This window comes from Canis lupus, unplaced genomic scaffold (assembly GCF_011100685.1).
Source record: "Canis lupus familiaris isolate Mischka breed German Shepherd unplaced genomic scaffold, alternate assembly UU_Cfam_GSD_1.0 chrUn_S2000H2199, whole genome shotgun sequence".
Taxonomy (NCBI): Eukaryota; Metazoa; Chordata; class Mammalia; order Carnivora; family Canidae; genus Canis; species Canis lupus.
This window is the reverse complement of record NW_023330873.1, coordinates 48518-57583: the sequence shown is the minus strand read 5'-3', so window position 1 is coordinate 57583 and position 9066 is coordinate 48518. Positions and strand designations below refer to the sequence as shown.

General features: G+C 37.2%; 1 long non-coding RNA gene across 1 annotated transcript; it reads right to left on the bottom strand.

Annotated features, from left to right (window-relative positions):
- Window positions 1-2654: 2654 nt before the first annotated feature.
- Window positions 2655-4769, bottom strand: LOC119878858. Its single transcript, XR_005387196.1, has 2 exons — window positions 4706-4769; window positions 2655-2808 (listed from the first exon to the last, which is right to left on the bottom strand). It is a non-coding gene; the product is annotated as an uncharacterized LOC119878858 (long non-coding RNA).
- Window positions 4770-9066: the final 4297 nt, after the last annotated feature.

Sequence of the window (9066 nt, the reverse complement as noted above, 5' to 3'; positions counted from 1 at the left end):
CCTCTGCCTCTCTCTCTCTCTCACTGTGTGCCTATCATAAATAAATAAAAGTTTAAAAAATAAATAAATAAATGAATGAATGAATGAATGAATGAATGAATAAATAAATAATATAAATAAATAAATAAATAAATCATTGTAAAATGCCACAACCATATCAGAAAATTTCAGCTTTGTGGAATCCACAGTTCCATTAAACATTCAACAACTATATTTGTACAATGTAGGAACTATATGCCACAAATGGAGGTTTGAAAGAGAAAAAAAATTCCTTCTCTCACAGAGCTTATAGATCCAAAATGAACAAGCCAATAAAGTATAAATAATAGAGAGAACTCTAACATAAACCAAGGGGACAGTTATTAAGGTGAGAGCCTGAGGAAACAAAAACTGAAAGGGGAAAAAACCACCAGACCAGATTCTTTGTAGACTTCCACACTGCCTCACTTCTAAAATGATCCACAGTCCAACAGTTTCATTACCAATGGCATGAGTCAGGAGCAGGAACTCTAAAATATCACACTATGGCCACAAATAGAGGGGTGAGGGGGATCTCTGGTAAAGCAAATGGAGAAAAAGTTGGACAGAAAATTTCCTGCTGGAACATGTTGGGAGTGTGTGGTGTTTCAGCCACAGGCTCCTGATGATGGAACTTTACTTGCTGAACATGAAGATAATTTCAGCACCCTACAATTATGTGCCTAATTAAAATTAAGAAATTAGAACACAGTTAAAAGGAATAATATTTGCTCACAGCTAATTTCATTAAAGTATTAATGAACAGGACTCTTTTTATGGCCAGAGGGCAACCACTTTCTACAGAGTACTTCCATGCTAGCTAATTTATTCATGCATGAAAAACAATCCAATGAGAAATGAGGGAGCTGAGAACTGCTGGTCCTAATTAAAATATTTAAAACACCATGTCTATTTTCTTCCATCTAGCCAAATACCTAAGCTTGAGCCAGCATGGTGCCAATTAACATGGAAAAAGCAAACACAAACACCCACAGTTTCTGATTAAAGTGCACATTATTGTACCATGCAATATATTGTTCAGCACATATATGTAAATGTTTAATTAACCCATGTCTAAATCTCAGCAACATTCAAAAATCGATACTTTATTCCTAAACAAGTGGCAATCTGTGTAGGGGAGACATTTACTTATTTATTACAGTGTTTTATTCAAACCTAATTTGAAGCAGTCCAGTGCTAGACATACTAAATGTTTCTTAAGGGAAAGCAGGGAGGAGATTCTTTGCTTGGCAGACTTCTCTTCAGATGGCAGCAAGATTGTTAGTCGCCAAAGACTTGTGAAAGGAGCTAGGTTAGCCTCAGGTGATATGCAATTTTTCATTAATAATGCAGGGGGATGGGGGAGTCCGGACCTAAACCCATTTGTCAGCCTGGACAGCAATGACAATAAGAACGAACACACCACACACACCACACACACACACACAAACACACCCCCTCTTTTCTTTGTTAACTAAAGACCTGTCTGCCAGAATAAATTCCAGAGACATCCCTGCTATGGGAACATGTTGGAGAAAAATGTCTGAAACTCTCAGAAGGTGAAGATTTGAAAACCTCACAAATATTAACTGGAACTTTATCGGTATGTTAAAAACAATCATAAAAGAATTAACATTTTCATAACTTCTGTGATTTATAAGCATCTTCATTCCAGTTATTTTTGTCTTAAGAATCCTGTGTTGTTGGAAGAGCAAGGCTGAGCAAGGGAAATCAAAGCTGAGAGCGGTAAAGTGACTTAGGGAAGGTCATGCAGAATACATACATGCAAGAGGTAGAACTTAAACCCATGTCTTTCAACCCTCAAATCATTTTACTACATACCACACATTGATATTAAAGTTATTAATTTTCTTAATAAGAGATACAATCTTAAGAAACTTAATTACTACCCATTTAGCTATTAAAAAATCATTTGTAGTTTGCTTTTCTTGGAAGGGACTGGGAGGGTAAGGATATATTAAATAACTTTTCCTCCTTCTATGTTTCAACAGCTAAAATCCAGAAATTTCAGCCTAAAAAACAGAATCCTTTTTTTCCAAACTTAATAAACACAATCTTTCATGAAATACCACTGTACTGACATAGGTAAAAGTAGAACCCTTTAACAAATGGGTAGATCTCACTCTCCAAGCTGGCAACCAAGGCACGACCCCAGAACTACCTTCTAAAACCACTGTGTTCATCAGAACCTTCATTAAACAGCTGGAGGAACTGGGGCCCAAGGAGGTGAGGCCACCAATTAAGTACTTATGCAATATAAAAGACCTGAAATATGCCTACAGTAACCCTGACCCTTTGCTCAGTGCTCTTTCCATAGTACCATGGTCCCAAATAGAATCAACAGGGGCAGCCCAGGTGGCTCAGCGGTTTAGCGCTGCCTTCCACCCAGGGCATGATCCTGGAAACCTGGGATCGAGTCTCCCTTGCATGGAGCCTGCTTCTCACTCTGCCTCTCTCTTTCTGTCTCTGCCTCTCTCTCTCTCTCTCTCTCTCTCTCTCTCTCTCTCGTCTCTCATGAATAAATAAATAAAATCTTAAAAAAAAAAAAACAAGAGACTATAATGCATGGAGAGTTACAATGTCAAATAGAGGCAGAAGTGTTCATGCAAAATTACCAGCAATAATACCAGAATGTAGGGCCATGAAGCAGGTCAGTCTGCTGCACAAAGCCAGAGGTGAGATTGGAACCAAGAGGCTTAAGGGAGAAATGTGTCCCTGCCCAAGACTGTAGGTTCTTCATTCTACTTCCCTGGGCTCCAGATTCCTCATCTGAAAATGGGGTTAATATTTCATAGAATTATTTTAAGAGCCAAATAAGAATCTATAAATATGCCGTTATAAAAAATACTTTATCACATTGTATCGCAATTGCTTCCTTGTCTATTTCTGTCATTAGATTCTATGCTTATTCCAAAATAATGCCTATGTTTTACTATTTTTTTTATTCTCAGTGCCTATACAGAAAAGATGTTCAATTAGCATTGTATGGTGTTGTTGAATTCGTAATGATAACAATAATTGCTAACATATATTAAGCATTATTATGTGTTAGGCATTGACATTAAGCACTTGATGTTATTTATTTAATCCTCATAGCAATCCAGTAAGACTGATATTATTGTTTTCAATGCACACCTGAAAAACTGAGACACAGAAAAGAGATTTGCTTGCCTGTTTCCAAAACTATTAAGTTGTGGAGAAAAGATTTAAACTGAGATGGTCAAATCAAGCTCTTAATATTCTTCAAAAGCAGCAAAATGGGGTAATAAACTGAGAGTTATTAGCTACAGAATAAGACAAATGTCCTAGATGGAAAACTATGTGAAACATACCATACATCCACTGAAAAACATGAAATGCAAATTCCAGAAAGAATTTTGCTCACAATGACTGTTCTAACAAATAGAAGTTAGGGATGATTAGTGGACATCTCTAAGAATGATGTTGTGGAGGCCATGTCTCTGATTCAATGTATCTAAAAGAGAAAGATTCTCAAATATGCAATTGTGAAAGGAAGAGAAGAATCAGAAGGAGTGGGAAGGAAAGAGGAAACACAAGGACGTGGTTCACAGTGCACCAGGGATTAACACCTGTGATCAACAACTTCACTGTTCTCATTTATAAACGTATGTACACACTGTGCTAAACAGTCCAAGAGATGTGCCTGGTCACAATGCAGATGGAGGAGAATCAACAGAAGATGGCACTAGTCCTCTCTCATACGAACCACTGAATCACTATTTTAAACTATAAGTAGAATTGGCAAGGGTTTACAGAAACACATTAGTGATAGAGCCATAGTTATTCATGAAGTAAAGTTGTACATATCTGGGTTACATCCCAGACATTTTCAGGGACTTTTTGGGTAATCATAGTCATATTATCATCAAAAACTAATAATGGGCTGGCTGGACCACTGGCCTAACCCTATGTAATAGTCTTCATGAGATTTTGATATTTAATCAGTAATTAGCAACTACATTCATTTTATACAGTCTCTCTTTGAAGACAAGATGGGTTGTATGTTCCTGGGTTGCTAATTTTGCAGCTGGCATTGACTGAGCCCTTGGTGATTACAGTTTTCAAATTAACACTTGAAGGAAAGAGTTAATATCTAATTATCCTCTACAACTTACCTATATTCTACCAAATTTCTTAGTTCCTTAGAATCCAAATTTAATTAAATACATTTTATTATAATGTCCCAACATGTAAGTTAGTATTTCAAACATCTGGCATTTTCTAAAAAAAAAAAAAAAGCCTGTATTAGATAACTACATTTTTCAAAAGGTTTGTTTGTTTGTTTTTAATTCTCTCTCCATAAGCAAGTTTGGTTTTTGAAATTTTCACTTTCAAGGAAAAAAAAAGCAACAAAGCAAATCTCCAAAATAGAGTTTGCATTTTTATGCATCTTTAGCCAGACAAACATTAGTCCTTCCCCAGAACTGGAGCAGCTATTCTGAAGAATGTAAATTTGCTGTTTTCTCAATATGCAGATAGGCTGTTGTCACAGATCCCCATAGTAATGAACAACTTCTCAATATTTAATAAGCCTGGCATTCCTGTCCCCAGGCGGAGAGCACAGACAGTTGGTAGCCAGCTACTAACTGACCATTAAAATACAGAATCTCTCTTTAAAATGTGCTTCACAAATAGGTTATATCACCTGCAGTGGGCAGTGAATGCTGTCTTCTGCCGGGAGGTGGCCTGTTCTCCCTGCCTGAAGAGATCTGGCAGGAGCAAAAGCAAAGTTAGCCTGCTCAATATTCAAACAGGGGCTACAACACAATCCTGTTTTGTGACAGGGCTTTTAAAGGAGGAGGGGGAGCCCTTCAACAACCCTACTTTTTGAAGTGTTTTAGGACCAAGAACTACCAAGCAAGTGAAAATTAGGAAATCAGCTATGAGATTTTTTTTTTTTTAATGTCAAAGAACGGAACTGTTCTGCAAATCTCTTTTTCATTCTTTTCGTGCGTGCTTGTACACAAGAGTGGTTTGTGCTGCCTCTGGTGTGCTGCGTGAGTATAAATATATTGCAACAATAATGCTCACTAATTAGATGAAGAAGCCTTAATTTAGAACAATAATATTTGAACATTTTAGAAGTGGCTTTTTTAATTCAAGGAGTAAAACTAATGTTAATATGATTATATGGGAATTCAGAAAATCATTAATACAATTAGGTCATTTTCTGAATAACAGAAAAGCTAATGAGTTCTCCTTGCTCTCTTATTGACCATTAAGACAAGATGTTTGACTGTAACTATAATTTCAGGTTAACACAAATATTCCAACAGTCATATTAAGCATATAGTGTTTTAAAATTCTTGAGTGGCCTACTACATCCCTGCCATCACTTCATAAAACCTGACTGCTTTTCTTCTTCACCAACAGCAATAGGAATTACTGTATTTTTCAGGACCACTTTCCATGAGGAAATGAGAATTTTTTTCTTCATTTCAAGAGAGTTGTTGCATACATAATGATGAAGGGGAAATGATAAAGAGGTGAAGATAAAGATATGGATGATAGGTGACTTCCTGGCAAATAACTGACTCTTATGACCATCCTCTAAATAATGACTCTAATCCATGCCCCTAGAAAACTAAAAATGCATTAATTCAGAAGCATTAATTCTAAAAGTGTTTATAGTCATGTGTTGCTTAGCAGTAAAAGGAGCAAACCTGTTCTGTGTTTTGTCAGAAGACAAAACTAGGACCAGGGCTAACTGCTAAAATGAAGCAGATTCAGGGCCTCATGAGAATTTCTCAGCAGAGGTGTACAGTAATGCAATGAACAGGATAACGTATAAGGTAGAGGCTCAAATAGAGACTAAAAGACTATTTATCATGGGTGCTATTAGTAGCATTTTCAAGAAAAAATGTAGTATATTTTTCCCAAAACTGTAGTATATTTTTCCCAAAACCTCACGTAAAATCCCAAAATATAACACAAATGAAATCAGCACTGTTCTGGTTGAAGTAAAAGATGAAGAACCTAGAACTCCATTTATTCACCTTGTTCTTACCCCCAAGTCTCCTTAGGCAGTACCACAAGGCTGTAAGAAATAAAATTTAAAAACAACTGCAAAACTATGTGGTAGACTGTACTGACCCACCAATTCTCAAGTTTTCTGTACTGGGAAACACACAGCAAGTGATAATTAACATAGAGAACTTGAACATATATACAGATTCAAATATCCCAAAAAAATTCATGGAGAAGTAAAGCACCACAAGAATTCCCAGGCTCCACATATGCTAACATACTACTTACAGGTCTCAGGAAACTAGCTATAACTCAGTCAGCCTCATCCACTCAAGGTATGTCCCAGAATACAAGAAAGTTCAAAATACAGTATTATTACTGATGTAGCCTTGAATCTATTCTAATTTGTGAAAGTAAGAAATTAAAAAAAATATTCACAACTTTAAGTACAGTATCAATAATGATCAATTCTTTGGGTCATACCTCACAACTGATCACTACACATCAGGGCATTTTAACCCTGAGCTTAAGAACCTTAGGTGACTAAAGTGGTATCCTCACCTAAACCAAAGCACAATGTTGATTCTACATACTAGGTAATGCTGAAACAAAGTGAACATTTTTATTAGCTTATACAACTGTTTTGAAATATCCAAATTTTTAGGATTTTATATATAAAAGTAAACAGTAGTCAATTTCTCTTTGTTCAGCCAGAGGTTTAGGCCTCATCTAAAAAGTTGCCTAATGAATCTTTATTGCCCCTGCTCCTTTGAAATTATTTCAAAGTATTCAATATTGTGATCAGCAGCTTAGGTTTATCCATGTGGTAGACTTTAAAACAATGAGACATCTTTTAAAGAACTTTTCTGAGTATTTATGATTCACCAGACATGGTTGTGAACATTTTATAAGCATTAGCTCATTTAGGTTCCACAAAAAACCCATGATACGGCCATTGTTGCTACTAACCCCTTTTCATGGATGTGGAAACTGAGGCTTAGTGGAGCTAAGTAGCTTACTGAGTTCTACACAATAAAGAAACTTTAAAGCTGGGATTTGAACTCAGGCAAATCTGACCCCATAGCACACAAGCTTAACCTTTACACTAGGCAAGAAGCCAGAAAAATCCTACTATCTAGAATGAAATTGAAGAGGCAGTTCACAAAAGAACTGATTCTCAAGTTGTTATATGAGCTTCTCATCTCTGTTCTATGTTGTCAATGAGCGACAAAAGAAAAAGACATAAATAAATGGAGTTGAGGAACTGGAGGAAAGGGTATGGTAAGCTACTTTTCTTGTAAAAGACAAAAAATGTCAAGAATTCTGATTACTTCACCACCCAAAGGTCAAAAGAAATTTTTTTCTTTTGAGAAGATAAAGATGAAATGTGTTGGCTCACCCTGGGGCTAAAGAATAATTAGAAACACCCCTCCACAGCTAATTGATGAGTCCAGGGGCACTGGCTCCCTGCTGGACGCAATGCAGTGCTGGGGAGCCTCCTGGAGGGCCAGCCTTGAGCAAAACACACAGGAGACCTGTGGCTCCCCAGAAGGGACTGTGCTGTCAGCCTTGTGACAACTACAGCAATAGTATCATTGACAGCATATCTAGAGAATTGTTTAGAATTATAAAACATCCTAGCAATCATGGAGTTTGAGCCTCACAATCAGCCTGTGAAGTATATGTTATCACCTGGTCTACAGATGAGGAAATTGAGACACACAGAGTCATTAAGAGCCTTACTCAAAGCTTCCCAGCTGGTTAAGGGCAGAGTTGGGACTCAGATACAATGTCAAAGCACCTCTTTCTCATCACACCCCTTGATGCAGATGTTACTCACTCACTAGATTGGCAGTACAGTCTCAGGGACAGTGTACAGGATGCCCTGGCCTCACATCTTGGCTCTACCATCTACTAGTTGCTGGATGACCCTTAGCAAGTTACTTGACCTCCCTAAGACTGTTTTCTAAGCTGTAAAATGAGAATCATAACAGTACATGTCTCATAGAACTTTTGTTGTAATTAACTGAAATTTAAGGAGTTAATGTATAGAAAGAAAAGGAAAGTGACTAGTAATACTAAGCATTCAATACATGTTCATTTTTATCATTAATCATTCATTTAACAAAATTTGATCACATGGTTATTCTGCACCAGGCCTATATGCTTGGGCCTGATGATATGTGATAAACCAGACATGGTATGTGATAAACTCTGCTTGGCAGTTGATCACAGACCTTGGGAGACCAACACAATGAGAGATTTATAAGATAAGAAGTACAATGGCAAGTTATGATACAGGATATCATGCAGGCATATAAAAAAATGGCTTTTTACCTAGAGCAATCAAAGCAAGATGCTTGAAGAGTTTATAAACAAGTATTTTTTAATACCAAGAAAAATGCAACAAATTGAAACACCATTCCAAATTAAATATCAATGTTACAATACTTAATAAAAATAAACAACACAACTCTGAGATTTAGAGCTGAAGACCTAGTTTATTTATTATATATTTTTAAAAATTTCATTTATTTATTCATGAGAGACACACATAGAGAGAGGGGGGGGGAGAGAGAGAGAGAGAGAGGTAGAGACACAGGCAGAGGGAGAAACAAGCTCCATGAAGGGTGCCTGACATGGGACTCAATCCCGGGTCTCCAGGACCACAACCTGGGCTGAAGGTGGCACTAAACCTGAGCCACCCGGGCTGCCCTGAAGACCTAGTTTATTTTTTTTTTAAAGATTTTATTTATTTATTCACGATAGTCACACACAGAGAGACAGAGAGGCAGAGACACAGGTAGAGGGAGAAGCAGGCTCCATGCAGGAGCCTAACGTGGGATTCGATCCCGGGTCTCCAGGATCACGCACCGGGCCAAAGGCAGGCGCCAAACCACTGCACCACCCAGGGATCCCTGAAGACCTAGTTTAAATCCCAATTCCAAAACCTACCAACTATGTGACTTTAAATAACTGAACTTCTCTGGACCTCAATTTATTCATCCCTAAAACTGAGATATAACAGCTATGCACCTC